Source organism: Oncorhynchus gorbuscha, linkage group LG10 (assembly GCF_021184085.1).
Source record: "Oncorhynchus gorbuscha isolate QuinsamMale2020 ecotype Even-year linkage group LG10, OgorEven_v1.0, whole genome shotgun sequence".
NCBI classification, from domain to species: domain Eukaryota; kingdom Metazoa; phylum Chordata; class Actinopteri; order Salmoniformes; family Salmonidae; genus Oncorhynchus; species Oncorhynchus gorbuscha.
The window spans coordinates 6,151,860-6,171,193 of record NC_060182.1 but is presented as its reverse complement, the minus strand read 5'-3'; the positions used below and the strand labels follow the sequence as shown (position 1 = coordinate 6,171,193).

The 19,334-nt window shown below is 45.5% G+C and overlaps 1 protein-coding gene across 1 annotated transcript in view; it reads left to right on the top strand.

Moving 5' to 3' along the window:
- LOC124045472 (AMP deaminase 2-like) overlaps positions 1-19,334 on the top strand; it is a 64,623-nt gene that overhangs the window by 740 nt on the left and 44,549 nt on the right. The gene's annotated exons all lie outside the window — the stretch shown is intronic.

Sequence of the window (19,334 nt, the reverse complement as noted above, 5' to 3'; positions counted from 1 at the left end):
TGTTGTCGTTTTTCCTTATCGTTAGTTTTCCACAAAACGGTGAGATTCAAGCCAGACTCGATCCATATTCTACGCTTGGATATTTCAGTGGACCCAGAGGCAGTCTCTCTGTGATGGAGTGAAATATGTTGTAACCTTGCTGCACCAGTGATTCTGTGATCCTCGTTGATCCCTATAACTGAACGAGAGGATTAACTGTGCTGTATCACTATATGCACAGTTCGCCAACTGTACGCCAATCACACCGGCATCAACCGCTACAGAACAGAGGATCTATCTGACATGTTCTGAGATCTAGAACCATAGAAATCACAGGAGGTTGGCGGCACCTTAATTGGAGAGGACGGGTTTGTGGTATGAGTGGAATGGTATCTAAATCATCACCTGGTTACCACCCGGTTACCACTTGGTTTCCACCTAGTTTCCACCCGGTTACCACTTGGTTTCCACCTAGTTTCCACCTGGTTACCACTTGATTTCCACCTGGTTACCACTTGGTTTCCACCTAGTTTCCACCCGGTTACCACTTGGTTTCCACCTAGTTTCCACCCGGGTTACCACTTGGTTTCCACCTAGTTTCCACCTGGGTTACCACTTGGTTTCCACCTAGTTTCCACCTGGTTACCACTTGATTTCCACCTGGTTACCACTTGGTTTCCACCTAGTTTCCACCCGGTTACCACTTGGTTTCCACCTAGTTTCCACCTGGTTACCACTTGGTTTCCACCTAGTTTCCACCTAGTTTCCACCCGGTTACCACTTGGTTTCCACCTAGTTTCCACCTGGTTACCACTTGGTTTTCACCTAGTTTCCACCTGGTTACCACTTGGTTTCCACCCAGTTTCCACCTGGTTACCACTTGGTTTCCAACTTGTTACCACTTGGTTACCACCTAGTTTCCACCTGGTTACCACTTGGTTTCCACCTAGTTTCCACCTAGTTTCCACCCGGTTACCACTTGGTTTCCACCTTGTTTCCACCTGGTTACCACTTGGTTTCCACCTAGTTTCCACCTGGTTACCACTTGGTTTCCACCCAGTTTCCACCTGGTTACCACTTGGTTTCCAACTGGTTATCACTTGGTTACCACCTAGTTTCCACCTGGTTACCACTTGGTTTCCACCTAGTTTCCACCCGGTTACCACTTGGTTTCCACCTAGTTTCCACCCGGTTACCACTTGGTTTCCACCTAGTTTCCACCTGGTTACCACTTGGTTTCCAACTAGTTTCCACCCAGTTACCACTTGGTTTCCACCTAGTTTCCACCTGGTTACCACTTGGTTTCCACCTAGTTTCCACCTAGTTTCCACCTGGTTACCACTTGGTTTCCACCTAGTTTCCACCTAGTTTCCAACCAGTTACCACTTGGTTTCCACCTAGTTTCTACCTGGTTACCACTTGGTTTCCACCCAGTTACCACTTGGTTTCCAACTGGTTACCACTTGGTTTCCACCTAGTTTCCACCCGGTTACCACTTGGTTTCCACCTAGTTTCCACCCGGTTACCACTTGGTTTCCACCTAGTTTCCACCTGGTTACCGCTTGGTTTCCACCCAGTTTCCACCTGGTTACCACTTGGTTTCCACCCAGTTTCCACCTGGTTACCACTTGGTTTCCACCCAGTTTCCACTTGGTTACCACCTAGTTACCACTTGGTTTCCACCTGGTCTATATTCGCTCCGTTCCAGGCCGTTATTATGGAAAGGTAAAATCATCTGGGTTGGCAGGGTAGCCTAGTGGTTAAAGCGTTGGACTAGTAACCTGAAGGTTGCAAGTTCAAACCCCCGAGCTGACAAGGTACAAATCTGTAGTTCTACCCCTGAACAAGGCAGTTAACCCACTGTTCCTAGGTCCTCATTGAAAATAAGAATTTGTTCTTAACTGACTTGCCTGGTTAGATAAAAATGTTAAATGATATAATAGATAGAACATATAATATATCTGTGTCTTAAACTATTACTTGGTGAAAGATGCAACACCCTGCTAAATTCCTGCATATTTTTCCTGCAGTTTCAGTGGGGAAAAAACACATTTATTTCTTGAAAATATTATGCAAATTTGGAATAGCACATTCCTGTTGTGTAGGACTATGTGAATGTTGTGAAACAGAGGAGTCAGGAGGAAGGTAGCTGACAGAGGAGTCAGGAGGAAGGTAGCTGACAGAGGAGTCAGGAGGAAGGTAGCTGACAGAGGAGTCAGGAGGAAGGTAGCTGACAGAGGAGTCAGGAGGAAGGTAGCTGACAGAGGAGTCAGGAGGAAGGTAGCTGACAGAGGAGTCAGGAGGAAGGTAGCTGACAGAGGAGTCAGGAGGAAGGTAGCTGACAGAGGAGTCAGGAGGAAGGTAGCTGACAGAGGTTTCATGCACTCATGGCCATGTTCTATATCTTTGAATTCTGGGTAAAAAATAATAAAAAAATAAAAAATATATATATATTCATTATATTCAACATGCAAATCAAGAGCTGGTGACTATAAGGTTCTATCTGCAAAAAGACCATTCTGACACAGTAGGCTTCAAAGTTCTGAAATGTTCCCTCATTGGTTTGAATAGTGTTTCAATAGTGTCAGCAACATGTATTATTTTGAACATGAATTGAGACATTTAGATTTCTATATAGGTAGAGAACATTGAAGAGAACAATGCTGTGTCAATAACTCAACTGAGTGGACCGTGTGCCTCTCCAGTCCCAGACACACAGACAGACCATGTGTTATTAACACCGAGCCCAGTAGCCAACAACATATCAGATGTCAAAACGCCACTACCGGTTAGATCATTGGAATGTCGTGATCTGTTTACATAACGTGCTATTAAATAAACACATTTATCTTCTTTTTTTTTTAAAGCAGAGCATTTACGTCTGTGCAAGAAGTAATTTGCTTAAAGGGGAGGTAGAATAAAAGTCATCAAATGTAACATATGGATTTGCATTAGAATACACATTAAAAGTCCCAATGCAAAATTACATCCCACTTTTCAATTTTTAGAGTAATTACATTAAAACTGGTCAGAATTCCGAAGAATGCCGAAATCCTGCCGGAAAAAAACATTTGCTGGCGTGAGGCGTAATATGGAGGACCCAGCAAGCCAGCCTACTCCTTATAACAGTCAACCTGTGGTGTAATATAGAGGACCCAGCAAGCCAGCCTACTCCTTATAACAGTCAACGTGTGGTGTAATATGGAGGACCCAGCAAGCCAGCCTACTCCTTATAACAGTCAACGTGTGGTGTAATATGGAGGACCCAGCAAGCCAGCCTACTCTTTATAACAGTCAACGTGAGGCGTAATATGTAGGACCCAGCGAGCCAGCCTACTCTTTATAACAGTCAACGTGTGGTGTAATATGGAGGACCCAGCAAGCCAGCCTACTCTTTATAACAGTCAACTTCAAATGTACAGTGGCTTTTATTATATTTAATTTTTCACTCCCTGTGTTGTCAAGATGCAGCTTCACTTCCTGTGTTGTCAACATGCAGCATCACTTCCTGTGTTGTCAAGATGCAGCTTCACTTCCTGTGTAGTCAAGATGCAGCATCACTTCCTGTGTTGTCAATATGCAGCTTCACTCTCTGTGTAGTCAATATGCAGCATCACTTCCTGTGTTGTCAAGATGCAGCATCACTCCCTGTGTTGTCAAGATGCAGCATCACTCCCTGTGTTATCAAGATGCAGCATCACTTCCTGTGTTTTCAAGATGCAGCATCACTTCCTGTGTTATCAAGATGCAGCATCACTTCCTGTGTTCAAGATGCAGCATCACTTCCTGTGTTATCAGGATGCGGCATCACTTCCTGTGTTATCAGGATGCGGCATCACTCCCTGTGTTGTCAAGATGCAGCTTGGAAAGAAAGGGGAGAAAAGGAGAGTAAAGTTATCTGTCTGTCTGTCTGTCTGTCTGTCTGTCTGTCTGTCTGTCTGTCTGTCTGTCTGTCTGTCTGTCTGTCTGTCTGTCTGTCTGTCTGTCTGTCTGTCTGTCTGTCTGTCTGTCTGTCTGTCTGTCTGTCTGTCTGTCTGTCACACAAGCCTCTTCAGTAGTTTCTTGTCACTAGTCTTGGAGAAAGTACTAAATTGTCATTTTTGAGTATAAGTAAAGATACCTTAATAGAAAATGATTAAAGTAAAATACTACTTGAGTAAAAGTCTAAAAGTTCCTGTTTTTAGGCATCCTGAGTGTCGCAGCGGTCTAAGGCACTGCATTGAAGTGCTAGAGGTCTCACTACAAACCCAGGTTCGATCCCAGGCTGTATCACAACCAGCCGTGATCAGGAGTCCAATATGGTCTGGGGAGGGTTTGGCCAGTGGTGCTTTACTTGGCTCATCACTCTCTAGCAACTCCTTGTGGCGGGCGGACGCCTGCAGGCTGTCGTCAGTTGAACTAGCGTCCCACCTCGTCACCAGCCAGTGAAACTGCAGGGTGCCAAATTTAAAACAACAGAAATCCCATAATTAAAATTCCTCAAACATACAAGTATTTTACACCATTTTAAAGATCAACTTGTTGTAAATCCAGCCACATTGTCCGATTTCAAAAAGGCAGAGAGCCACATCAATTTACAGAAATACTCATCATAAACGAAGATACAAGTGTTATGCATGGAATTTTAGATCCACTTCTCCTTAATGCAACCGCTGTGTCAGATTTCAAAAAATCTTTACGGAAAAAGCAAACCATGCAATAATCTGAGTACGGCGCTCAGAGCCCAAACCAGCCAAAAAGATATCCGCGATATTGTGCAGTCAACAGAAGTCAGAAATAACATGATAAATATTCACTTACCTTTGATGATCATCAGAATGCACTCCCAGGAATCCCAGTTCCACAATAAATCTGTGTCAGATTTTTTTTTAACTTTATGAAAAAGCACACCATGCAATAATCTGAGTACGGCGCTCAGACAACAAAACAACCCAAACAGATATCCGCCATGTTGTGTAGTCAACAGAAGTCAGAAATGGCATCATAAATATTCACTTACCTTTGATGAGCTTCATCAGAATGCACTCCCAGGAATCCCAGTTCCACAATAAATGTTTGATTTGTTCGATAAAGTCCATCATTTATGTCCAAATATTTCCTTTTTGTTCACGCGTTTCGCCCAGTAATCAAAAGTCACGAAGCGCGTTCACTAGGTGCAGACGAAAAGTCAAAAGTTTCCGTTACAGTCCACAGAAACATGTCAAGCGATGTAAAGAATCAATCTTTAGGATGTTTTTAACATAAATCTTCAATAATGTTCCAACCAGAAAATTCCTTTGTCTTTAGAATTGCAATGGAACGCAAGCTAACTCTCACTCTCGCGTGGTCAGCTCATGACTCTCTGGCAGACCTCTGACTCAATCCCCTCTCATTCGCCCCCACTTCACAGTAGAAGCATCAAACAAAGCTCTAAAGACTGTTGACATCTAGCAGAAGCCCTAGGACGTGCAATATGACCCCATAGACACTGTATATTCGATAGGCAAAGAGTTGAAAAACTACAAACCTCAGATTTCCCACTTCCTGGTTGGATTTTTTTCCATTTTTTTTTTGCCTGCCATATGAGTTCTGTTATACTCACAAACATCATTCAAACAGTTCTAGAAACTTCAGAGTTTACTATGCTACTAAATCTACTAATTATATGCATATTCTAGCTTTTATGGCTGAGTAGCAGGCAGTTTAATTTGGGCACGCTTTTCATCCAAAATTCCCAATGCTGCCCCCTACCTTAGAGAAGTTAAGAGTGCGGGTGTTAAGAAGCGCGTTTTGGCAGGTCATGTTTCGGAGGACGCATGACTCGATCTTTGCCTCCCGAGCCTGTTGGGGAGTTGCAGCAGCGATGAGACATGATCGGAAAACGGGTAAAGTACAACAACAACAAAAAGTCCTTTGAACAACTTTATTGTCCATTCAGTGTGGAAGTTGTCTTTGGATTGAATGAGGCAACAGGTTGGAACTGGAAGAGCCGTGGTAGTGAGCCTGGAATGGGATGAACTGTTAGGATGAATCATAACAGTTTAAGCAGAGAAACGGTTGGCTTGATATTAACACCTCTCCACGCACCATGTGTCCTGGTGGTGAACCTGGTACATTATATTGGATAGATCCAGAGAGAGAATGTTCTAAAAAGAGATGAGTCATTTCAAATGTCACCATCTGGTCAATTTAAACAGGAGTGGAGGGGAGGGGGGGAGAGAGAGAGAGAGAGAGAGAGAGAGAGAGAGAGAGAGAGAGAGAGAGAGAGAGAGAGAGAGAGAGAGAGAGAGAGAGGGAGAGAGAGAGAGCTAGAGAGAGAGAGAGAGAGAGAGAGAGAGAGAGAGAGGGAGAGAGAGAGAGAGAGAGAGAGAGAGAGAGAGAGAGAGAGAGAGAGAGAGAGAGAGAGAGAGAGAGAGAGAGAGAGAGAGAGAGAGAGAGAGAGGGAGGGAGAGAGAGAGAGAGAGAGCTAGAGAGAGAGCTAGAGAGAGAGGGGGATGGATATCTGTCTGGTCACAGTAGACTTGGCGTATTCCTAGTGGAGCAAAGCATAGAAATAGAATCAATTCAGTTTATCAGTCAAATTGCCAGGGTTAAAGGTTCCAAGCCCTTTCTAGAGATTATATTTCTATGGAGCAAAGGGCCTCATGGTCCCCATAGATTTGTTTTGAAATATAATGTAGGCCTTGTGTTAAGATCAAAGAGTGTAGACACTCCCCTTTCCACTTGAGGTTGTATCAGAGTAAGGGAATAGTGGTGTAGAGTGGGCCCCACAGAACCTGGGAGCTTACGGCTAACACTGTGGTGGCCATAATGGGAGGGTGAGTATTGTAACCTTATATTAGGTTTAATCTGAGGATTACCTAATAATTATTGATAATAATTATTGATCATTCCCACTATTGGTTTCGGTGTGTTTATGTATGACAGCTCAATAACTATGGGATTAATAATTATGGATCAATAACTATGGGATTAAGAACTTTGGATCAATAACTATGGATCAATAACTATGGGATTAATAACTATGGATCAATGACTATATGATTAATAACTATGGATCAATAACTATGGGATTAATAATGATGGATCAATAATGATGGATCAATAACTATGGCTCAATAACTATGGGATCAATAACTATGGGATCAATAACTATGGATCAATAACTATAGGATTAATAACTATGGATCAATAACTATGGATCAATAACTATGGGATTAATGACTATGGATCAATAACTATGGATCAATAACTATGGGATTAATAACTATGGATAAATAACGATGGGATCAATAACTATGGATCAATAACTATGGGATCAATAACTATGGGATTAATAATGATGGATCAATAATGATGTATCAATAACTATGGGATTAATAACTATGGATCAATAACTATGGATCAATAACTATGGGATTAATGACTATGGATCAATAACTATGGGATTAATAACTATGGATCAATAACTATGGGATTAATGACTATGGATCAATAACTATTAATCAATAACTATGGATCAATAACTATGGGATTAATGACTATGGATCAATAACTATGGGATTAATGACTATGGATCAATAACTATTAATCAATAACTATGGATCAATAACTATGGGATTAATGACTATGGATCAATAACTATGGATCAATAACTATGGATCAATAACTATGGGATTAATAACTATGGATCAATAACTATGGATCAATAACTATGGGATTAATAACTATGGATCAATAACTATGGATCAATAACTATGGATCAATAACTATGGAATTAATGACTATGGATCAATAACTATGGATCAATAACTATGGGATTAATGACTATGGATCAATAACTATGGATCAATGACTATGGATCAATAACTATGGGATTAATGACTATGGATCAATAACTATGGGATCAAGAACTATGGGAATAATAATAATGGATCAATAATTATGGGATTAATAACTATGGGATTAATAACTATGAATCAATAACTATGGGATCAATAACTATGGGATTAATGACTATGGATCAATAACTATGGATCAATAACTATGGATCAATAATTATGGGATTAATAACTATGGGATTCATAACTATGGATCAATAACTATGGGATTAATGACTATGGATCAATAACTATGGGATCAATAACTATGGGAATAATAATGATGGATCAATAATTATGGGATTAATAACTATGGATCAATAACTATGGGATCAATAACTATGGGATTAATAACTATGGATCAATAACTATGGGATCAATAACTATGGATCAATAACTATGGATCAGTAAATATGGATCAATAATTATGAGATCTGTCACGCCTTGGTCTTAGTATTTTGTGTTTTCTTTAATTATTTGTTCAGGCCAGGGTGTGACATGGGGTTATTGTATTGTTTTACTGGGGATTTTGTAGGCATTGGGATTGTGGTTGATTAGGGGTGTGTCTAGCATAGGCTTGGCTGCCTGAGGTGGTTCTCAATCAGAGTCAGGTGATTCTTGTTGTCTCTGATGGTGAATCGTATTTAGGTAGCCTGGGTTTCACTGTGTATTTCGTGGGTGATTGTTGCTGTCTCTGTGTAGTTTCACCAGATAGGCTGTAATTAGGTTTCACGTTCCGTTTGTTATTTTTGTATTTGTAATAGTTATTTCATGTGTCACTTTTTTCATTAAAGTCATGAGTAACCACCACGCTGCATTTCAGTCCGACTCTCTTTCTACAAACGAAGAACGCTGTTACAGAATCACCCACCACACTCGACCGAGCAGCGTGTAAACAGGCAGCGTGTAAACAGGCAGCGACAGCCGGAGATAGGAGCCGATGATATGAGGGAACACGGTTGGCAAGGAAGCCCGAAAAGCAGCCCCAAAAAATTATTGGGGGGGGGGCTTAAAAGGAGTATGGCTATGCCAGGTAGGAGACCTGCGCAAACTCCCTGTGCTTACCGGGGGCTAGAGAGACCCCGGACAGGCACCGTGTTATGCTATGGAGCACACGGTGTTTCCAGTGCAGGTGCATAGCCCGGTGCGGCACATACCAGCCCTTCGTATTGGCCGGGCTAGAGTGGGCATCGAGCCAGGTAAGGTTGGGCAGGCTCGGTGCTCAAGAGCTCCAGTGCGCCTGCACGGTCCGGTCTATCCAGAGCCAACTCTCCTTGTTTATTGTGAGGAGCCAAGGAGGAGACCAGAACCAGAGCCGGTGTTAGAGGTGAGCGAAGCAGAGACTATGAAGGAGTTAATGGGGAAAGTGGAGGAGAGAGTAATGAGGGAGTTGCTAGCATGGTGCTATAGGTACGATATTCGTCCGACGGAGCGTGTCGGGGATTTAATGGCACCTGGGTCAGCGCTCCATACTCGTCCTGAGGTGCGTGTTAGTTGGCTGGTGAAAAATGTGCCAGCCTCACGCACCAGGCCTCCTGTGTACCTACCTAGCCTTGCACGTCCTGTGCCAGTCCTGCTCTCAGGCTCTCCAGTACACCTTCACGGTCCAGTCCATCCTGTGCCACCTTCACACACCAGTCCTCCGGTAGCAGCTCCCCACACCAGGCTTCCTGTGCGTGTCCTCGATCCTGTAGCACCAGTTCCAGAACCACGCACCAGGCCGTCAGTGCGCCTCGCCTGTTCAGCACAGCCAGAGCCTTCCTTCCCTCCTGCGCTGTCGGAGTCTTCCGCCTGTTCAGCGCTATCAGAGCCTTCCTCCTCTACAGCGCTGCCGGAGCCTCCTGCCTGTTCGGAGCAGCCTGAGCTGCCAGTCTGCAGGGAGCTGTCAGTCTGCAAGGTGCTGTCAGTCTGCATGAAGCAACCAGAGCTGTCAGTCTGCATGAAGCAGCCAGAGCTGTCAGTCTGCAAAGAGCTGCCAGTTTGCAAGGAGCTGTCAGTCTGCAAAGAGCTGCCAGTCTGCAAGGAGCTGTCAGTCTGCAAGGAGCTGCCAGTCTGCAGGGTGCTGTCAGCCTGCATGGAGCAGTCAGAGCTGTCAGTCTGTATGAAGCAGTCAGAGCTGTGATTGTTGTTGTCTCTGATGGTGAACCGTATTTAGGTAGCCTGGGTTTCATTGTGTATTTCGTGGGTGATTGTTCCTGTCTCTGTGTAGTTTCACCAGATAGGCTGTAATTAGGTTTCACGTTCCGTTTGTTGTTTTTGTATATGTCTAGTTATTTCATGTGTCACTTTTTTCATTAAAGTCATGAGTAACCACCACGCTGCATTTCGGTCCGACTCTCTTTCTACAAACGAAGAACGCCGTTACAGATATCAATAACTATGGAGATCAATAACTATTGATCAATAAGGATGGATCAGTAACTATGGATCAATAACTATGAGATAGATAACTATGGATCAATAACTATACAATACTCTGTCTCATCAGCCCAGCCAGGTAATTTATAAACTTGATCTCCACTATAAAAATCATCTAGACATTAGCTTACATTTCTTTTAGACTAACATTTGGTTTTCAACAGCAGAGATATGTAATAAACCTGTCTCTCTGTCTCTCCGACATTTTCAACATTGTTTCAATATTGAAATTCGATCTCCAGCTGACCCATAGTAACGAACATGTCGGGAGTCGGGACTAGGCTCCGGTCTCAGTCTCAGTCTTTAATCAGTCTCAGTCTCAGTCATCTCTCAGCAGGCATTATTTTTATGGATCCATACAAAGAAATGTCAATTGAAGTGAATGTGTTAGCTGTGTTGTTGGCCAGCTCCTCTGAACAACAGTGTCCTGATGTGAGAGCACATTTTCTACGCCAGGTTAAATCACACCTCATTAGCGCATTGTTATGGATGTATCCAAATAAATGTCACTAGAAAACAGCTTAAAAACAAATCCGAATGCAGCTACTTTGCTGCTATTTTAGCTGCACTCTTTCTCGTGACTGAAAGTCTCTCTCTTGGCTCTCTAGCTCTCTAAGAATATTGCCAGCCAGTATGGCAATGGAACATTTCTCTGAAACTCTGTGTCTCATCTCTGGAAACCGAATCTCTCTCTCAGAATCAACTCAGCCGGCTCTCTCTCTCCCTAGATTTGTGTCGGGACTATTTCTTGTGGAAGGATGAAACAGTACGAATACATTTATCAAAATAACATCTTTTATTTATTTATTTATTTAACATTTTAATATATTGGCACAGTTTCGACTCTCTCTAGTCTCTCCTAACAACACCCGTCTCCAATCATCTCTCTCAAACTCTCGTCTTCTCTCATTATCACTCTCTCAGTCTCTCTCAGTCTCTCTCTCAGTCTCTCTCTCTCTCTCTCTCTCTCTCTCTCTCTCTATCTCTCTCTCTCTCTCTCTCTCTCTCTCTCTCTCTCTCTCTCTCTCTCTCTCTCTCTCTCTCTCTCTCTCTCTCTCTCTCTCTCTCTCTCTCTCTCTCTCTCTCTATCTCTCTCTCTCAGTCTCAGTCTCAGTCTCTCTCTCTCTCTCTCTCTCTCTCTCTCTCTCTCTCTCTCTCTCTCTCTCTCTCTCTCTCTCTCTCTCTCTCTCTCTCTCTCTCTCTCTCTCTCTCTCTCTCTCAGTCTCTCTCTCTCTCTCTCTCTCTCTCTCTCTCTCTCTCTCTCTCTCTCTCTCTCTCTCTCTCTCTCTCTCTCTCTCTCTCTCTCTCTCTCTCTCTCTCTCTCTCTCTCTCTCTCTCTCTCTCTCTCTCTCTCTCTCTCTCTTCTCTCTCTCTCAGTCTCTCAGTCTCTCAGTCTCTCTCTCTCTCTCTCTCTCTCTCTCTCTCTCTCTCTCTCTCTCTCTCTCTCTCTCTCTCTCCTCTCTCTCTCTCTCTCTCAGTCTCTCTCTCTCAGTCTCTCTCTCTCTCAGTCTCTCTCTCTCTCTCTCTCTCTCTCTCTCTCTCTCTCTCTCTCTCTCTCTCTCTCTCTCTCTCAGTCTCTCTCTCTCTCTCTCTCTCTCTCTCTCTCTCTCTCTCTCTCTCTCTCTCTCTCTCTCTCTCAGTCTTTCATTCTCTCAGTCTCTCTCTCAGTCTCTCTCTCTCTCTCTCTCTCTCTCTCTCAGTCTCTCTCTCTCTGTCTCTCTCTCTCTCTCAGTCTCTCTCTCAGTCTCTCATTCTCTCAGTCTCTCTCTCAGTCTCTCTCTCCCAGTCTCTCTCTCTCTCAGTCTCTCTCTCAGTCTCTCTCTCAGTCTCTCTCTCTCTCTGTCTCTCTCAGTCTCTCAGTCTCTCTCAGTCTCTCTCTCTCTGTCTCTCTCTCTCTCAGTCTCTCTCTCTCAGTCTCTCTCTCTCTCTCTCTCTCTGTCTCTCTCTCAGTCTCTCTCTCAATCTCTCTCTCTGTTATGCAGGTGAATGAGGACCCAAAAGCGACTTGGCGAAAACAGAGTTTTTAATCCAGTAAGAAACTTTACAAAACAAAAAGCATAATACTACTCGTAAAGACGAGAACAGACTGGAGACTTGATCGAGAACTGCAGGTTGCCTCGGGAAGGCACTTGAACCTAGCAGACTCAGACACCTGCTCACCACGCAGCATCTGAGGGAAACACGACACGACAGGGCAAAACATAGACACAGCACGGTGAATTATAGATGAGGATCCGACGGGGCAGGAACGGAAAACAAGGAGAGAAATAGGGACTCTAATCAGGGAAAAGGATCGGGAACAGGTGTGGGAAGACTAAATGATTGATTAGGGGAATAGGAACAGCTGGGAGCAGGAACGGAACGATAGAGAGAAGAGAGAGCGAGAGAGTGAGAGAGGGAGGGGGAGAGAGAGGGATAGAAAGAGGGAAAGACCTAATAAGACCAGCAGAGGGAAACGAATAGAAGGGGAAGCACAGGGACAAGACATGATAATTAATGACAAAACATGACAGTACCCCCCACTCACCGAGCGCCTCCTGGCGCACTCGAGGAGGAATCCTGGCGGCAACGGAGGAAATCATCAATGAGTGAACGGTCCAGCACGTCCCGAGACGGAACCCAACTCCTCTCCTCAGGACCGTAACCCTCCCAATCCACTAAGTATTGGTGACCCCGTCCCCGAGAACGCATGACCATGATCTTATGTACCTTGTAAATAGGTGCGCTCTCGACAAGGACGGGAGGGGGGGAGGGAAGACGAACGGGGGTGCGAAGAAAGGGCTTGACACAGGAGACATGGAAGACAGGATGGACGCGACGAAGATGTCGCGGAAGAAGCAGTCGCACAGCGACAGGTTTGACGACCTGGGAGACACGGAACGGACCAATGAACCGCGGAGTCAACTTACGAGAAGCTGTCGTAAGAGGAAGGTTGCGAGTGGAAAGCCACACTCTCTGGCCGCAACAATACCTTGGACTCTTAATCCTGCGTTTATTGGCGGCTCTCACAGTCTGTGCCCTGTAGCGGCAAAGTGCAGACCTCACCCTCCTCCAGGTGCGCTCACAACGTTGGACAAACGCTTGAGCGGAGGGAACGCTGGACTCGGCAAGCTGGGATGAGAACAGAGGAGGCTGGTAACCCAGACTACTCTGAAACGGAGATAACCCGGTAGAAGACGAAGGAAGCGAGTTGTGAGCGTATTCTGCCCAGGGGAGCTGTTCTGCCCAAGACGCAGGGTTTCTGAAAGAAAGGCTGCGTAGTATGTGACCAATCGTCTGATTGGCCCTCTCTGCTTGACCGTTAGACTGGGGATGAAACCCGGAAGAGAGACTGACGGACGCACCAATCAAACGACAGAACTCCCTCCAAAACTGTGACGTGAATTGCGGACCTCTGTCTGAAACGGCGTCTAACGGGAGGCCATGAATTCTGAACACATTCTCGATAATGATTTGTGCCGTCTCCTTAGCGGAAGGAAGTTTAGCGAGGGGAATGAAATGTGCCGCCTTAGAGAACCTATCGACAACCGTAAGAATCACAGTCTTCCCCGCAGACAAAGGCAGACCGGTAATGAAGTCTAGGGCGATGTGAGACCATGGTCGAGAAGGAATGGGGAGCGGTCTGAGACGACCGGCAGGAGGAGAGTTACCCGACTTAGTCTGCGCGCAGTCCGAACAAGCAGCCACGAAACGGCGCGTGTCACGCTCCTGAGTCGGCCACCAAAAGCGCTGGCGAATAGACGCAAGAGTGCCTCGAACACCGGGATGACCAGCTAACTTGGCAGAGTGAGCCCACTGAAGAACAGCCAGACGAGTGGAAACAGGAACGAAAAGGAGGTTACTAGGACAAGCGCGCGGCGACGCAGTGTGCGTGAGTGCTTGCTTAACCTGTCTTTCAATTCCCCAGACTGTCAACCCGACAACACGCCCATAAGGAAGAATCCCCTCGGGATCAGTAGAAGCCACAGAAGAACTAAACAGACGGGATAAGGCATCAGGCTTGGTGTTCTTGCTACCCGGACGGTAAGAAATCACAAACTCGAAACGAGCGAAAAACAACGCCCAACGAGCTTGACGGGCATTAAGTCGTTTGGCAGAACGGATGTACTCAAGGTTCTTATGGTCTGTCCAAACGACAAAAGGAACGGTCGCCCTCCAACCACTGTCGCCATTCGCCTAGGGCTAAGCGGATGGCGAGCAGTTCACGGTTACCCACATCATAGTTGCGCTCAGATGGCGACAGGCGATGAGAAAAATAAGCGCAAGGATGAACCTTATCGTCAGACTGGAAGCGCTGGGATAGAATGGCTCCCACGCCTACCTCTGAAGCGTCAACCTCGACAATGAATTGTCTAGTGACGTCAGGAGTAACGAGGATAGGAGCGGACGTAAAACGTTCTTTTAGAAGATCAAAAGCTCCCTGGGTGGAACCGGACCACTTAAAACACGTCTTGACAGAAGTAAGAGCTGTGAGAGGGGCAGCAACTTGACCGAAATTACGAATGAAACGCCGATAGAAATTAGCGAAACCTAAAAAGCGCTGCAACTCGACACGTGACCTTGGAACGGGCCAATCACTGACAGCTTGGACCTTAGCGGAATCCATCTGAATGCCTTCAGCGGAAATAACGGAACCGAGAAAAGTAACGGAGGAGACATGAAAAGAGCACTTCTCAGCCTTTACGTAGAGACAATTCTCTAAAAGGCGCTGTAGAACACGCGAACGTGCTGAACATGAATCTCGAGTGACGGTGAAAAAATCAGGATATCGTCAAGATAGACAAAAACAAAGATGTTCAGCATGTCTCTCAGAACATCATTAACTAATGCCTGAAAAACAGCTGGCGCATTGGCGAGACCAAACGGCAGAACCCGGTACTCAAAATGCCCTAACGGAGTGTTAAACGCCGTTTTCCACTCGTCCCCTCTCTGATGCGCACGAGATGGTAAGCGTTACGAAGGTCCAACTTAGTAAAGCACCTGGCTCCCTGCAGAATCTCGAAGGCTGATGACATAAGGGGGAAGCGGATAACGATTCTTAACCGTTATGTCATTCAGCCTCGATAATCCACGCAGGGGCGCAGAGTACCGTCCTTCTTCTTAACAAAAAGAACCCCGCCCCGGCCGGAGAGGAAGAAGGCACTATGGTACCGGCGTCAAGAGACACAGATAAATAATCCTCGAGAGCCTTACGTTCGGGAGCCGACAGAGAGTATAGTCTACCCCGAGGAGGAGTGGTCCCCGGAAGGAGATCAATACTACAATCATACGACCGGTGAGGAGGAAGGGAGTTGGCTCGGGACCGACTGAAGACCGTGCGCAGATCATGATATTCCTCCGGCACTCCTGTCAAATCGCCAGGTTCCTCCTGAGAAGTGGGGACAGAAGAAATGGGAGGGATGGCAGACATTAAGCACTTCACATGACAAGATACGTTCCAGGATAGGATAGAATTACAAGACCAATTAATAGAAGGATTATGACATACTAGCCAGGGATGACCCAAAACAACAGGTGTGAAAGGTGAACGAAAAATCAAAAAAGAAATAGTCTCACTGTGGTTACCAGATACTGTGAGAGTTAAAGGTAGTGTCTCAAATCTGATACTGGGAAGATGACTACCATCTAAGGCAAACATGGGCGTAGGCTTGTCTAACTGTCTGAAAGGAATGTTATGTTTCCGAACCCATGCTTCGTCCATGAAACAACCCTCAGCCCCAGAGTCAATCAAGGCACTGCATGTAGCACCCGAACCGGTCCAGCTTAGATGGACCGACATAGTAGTACAGGATCTAGATGAAGAGACCTGAGTAGTAGCGCTCACCAGTAGCCCTCCGCTTACTGATGGGCTCTGGCCTCTTACTGGACATGAATTAACAAAATGTCCATCAAATCCGCAATAGAGGCACAGGCGGTTGGTGATCCTCCGTTCCCTCTCCTTAGTCGAGATGCGAATCCCTCCCAGCTGCATGGGCTCAGTCTCAGAGCCAGAGGAGGGAGATGGTTGCGATGCAGAGCAGGGAAACACCGTTGATGCGAACTCTCTTCCACGAGCCTGGTGACGAAGATCTACCCGTCGTTCTATGCGGATGGCGAGAGCAATCAAAGAGTCCACACTGGAAGGAACCTCCCGAGAGAGAATCTCATCTTTGACCACTGTGTGGAGTCCTCCAGAAAACGAGCGAGCAGCGCCGGCTCGTTCCAGTCACTAGAGGCAGCAAGAGTACGAAACTCTATAGAGTAATCCGTTATGGATCGATCACCTTGGCATAGGGAAGCCAGGGCCCTAGAAGCCTCCCCACCAAAAACTGAACGGTCAAAAACCCGAATCATCTCCTCTTTAAAGTTCTGGTAATTGTTAGAACAATCAGCCCTTGCCTCCCAGATAGCTGTGCCCCACTCTCGGGCCCGGCCAGTAAGGAGTGAAATGACGTAAGCAACCCGAGCTCTCTCTCTAGAGTATGTGTTGGGTTGGAGAGAGAACACAATCTCACACTGGGTGAGAAAGGAGCGGCACTCAGTGGGCTGCCCGGAGTAGCAAGGTGGGTTATTAACCCTAGGTTCTGGAGGCTCGGCAGGCCAGGAAGTAACAGGTGGCACGAGACGAAGACTCTGGAACTGTCCAGAGAGGTCGGAAACCTGAGCGGCCAGGTTCTCCACGGCATGGCGAGCAGCAGACAATTCCTGCTCGTGTCTGCCGAGCATGGCTCCTTGATCTCGACGGCAGTGTTACGAGCCTCTGTAGTCGCTGGGTCCATTCCTTGGTCGGATCCTTCTGTTATGCAGGTGAATGAGGACCCAAAAGCGACTTGGCGAAAACAGAGTTTTTAATCCAGTAAGAAACTTTACAAAACAAAAAGCATAATACTACTCGTAAAGACGAGAACAGACTGGAGACTTGATCGAGAACTGCAGGTTGCCTCGGGAAGGCACTTGAACCTAGCAGACTCAGACACCTGCTCACCACGCAGCATCTGAGGGAAACACGACACGACAGGGCAAAACATAGACACAGCACGGTGAATTATAGATGAGGATCCGACGGGGCAGGAACGGAAAACAAGGAGAGAAATAGGGACTCTAATCAGGGAAAAGGATCGGGAACAGGTGTGGGAAGACTAAATGATTGATTAGGGGAATAGGAACAGCTGGGAGCAGGAACGGAACGATAGAGAGAAGAGAGAGCGAGAGAGTGAGAGAGGGAGGGGGAGAGAGAGGGATAGAAAGAGGGAAAGAACCTAATAAGACCAGCAGAGGGAAACGAATAGAAGGGGAAGCACAGGGACAAGACATGATAATTAATGACAAAACATGACACTCTCAGTCAGTCTCTCTCTCTCAGTCTCTCTCTCTCAGTCTCTCTCTCTCTCTGTCTCTCTGTCTCTCCGTCTCTCTGTCTCTCTGTCTCTCTGTCTCTCTGTCCAGGCTCACCCTCGAGATTACCTATGTCAATGGCATGTGACTAACCTGTGGACCCATATTGTAGGCTCCCTGCTGCTATCACTCATACAGTAGTTGACAGAGGACTGGGTGTAGAGATATAAGGATCCCCTGTTTTAGTTCCCTCATTTTACTTCACTCCACCTCATGTCTCAACACAGCCAAGTACCTGATTTATTGTTTTGGGGGTGAAAAGAGGAAACAATTGAAGAGGTACTGTAGGAATTTTAATCATAACTTCTCACTTTTGCTGTGTTTTGATAGGTCATAAAAATGTCTTTATGTGGTTGGGTTGAGAGGGGGGGAGTTTGTGAATATGATGAGTATTCTTGCTGCTTTAAAAAAAAAGCCTTAATAGCAGTTTGGTTTTTGTGTTTGAACACGCTGTGTGATGTTATGTACACAGTAGTCTGTGTGATGTTATGTACACAGTAGTCTGTGTGATGTTATGTACACAGTAGTCTGTGTGATGTTATGTACACAGTAGTCTGTGTGATGTAATGTACACAGTAGTCTGTGTGATGTTATGTACACCGTGTATTGGACCTGCTTGTGTAGTCTGTGTGATGTTATGTACACCGTGTATTGGACCTGCTCGTGTAGTCTGTGTAATACAACGTTGTAGACTCTAGGTGGAGTGTGAGGGACACAAATGCAGTCAGATCACAAAGGAGCTGTTTAACTGTCTAGAGGGGCATTATAAGATGCTACTAATGCATTATAATACCTCTCGACGAGGTTGCTAGGTGTTAAGTTAACGTGGTTACGATACAGAGAGCGCGACTCAGCGAGATGAAAATTGGCCTTCGCGTTTTTTTTGGGGAGCAGATGCAGCAGCAATGCCACCTTAAGAGACACAGGGTGCGTCCCAAATTTCACCCCAATTCACTATATATAGTGCACTAGTCTTACCATAGACACAGTGGTAATTCCCTATATATAGTGCACTAGTCTTACCATAGACACAGGGTGAGTTCCAAATTGCACCCTAATTCACTATATATAGTGCACTACTCTTATCATAGACATAGTGGTAATTCCCTATATATAGTGCACTACTCTTACCATAGACATAGTGGTAATTAGCACGGTATAATTACTCTCACAGCTGTGGGATGCTTGTTAAAGAACTGATTAACCTCTGATGTTTGAGAGAGCTTCCTGGCTTCGTTCTTCTCAACATGGCTGCTATTTGAAGGAATGGCATGATAATTACACACAATGTCCCAGAGGAGCGCTGACCTCTCTTATCGATGTGTACCTGATACATACATGCATGATGTGACGCGTGTTGCTTCATCTGTTCAAGGAGATGAATAGCTAACTAAACTTCAGAGGTCCATCTGATAACAATGACAGTGGCCATTGTCTAAGGAACCATTGTCCTCTCGTGATCTTGTCAAAAGCTCCTGATTGGCTGGTTGATAAGAACGAAACCGTATTCATTCTTCACTCGTCTACGTTGAGAGGGAAAGTTTTGAAATCAAATCACATGGAGAGCATTCAGACCTCAGTCAGACACACAGAGACACATAGAGACACATAGAGACACACAGAGACACATAGAGACACATAGAGACACTCAGAGACACATAGAGACACATAGAGACACATAGAGACACATAGAGACACACAGAG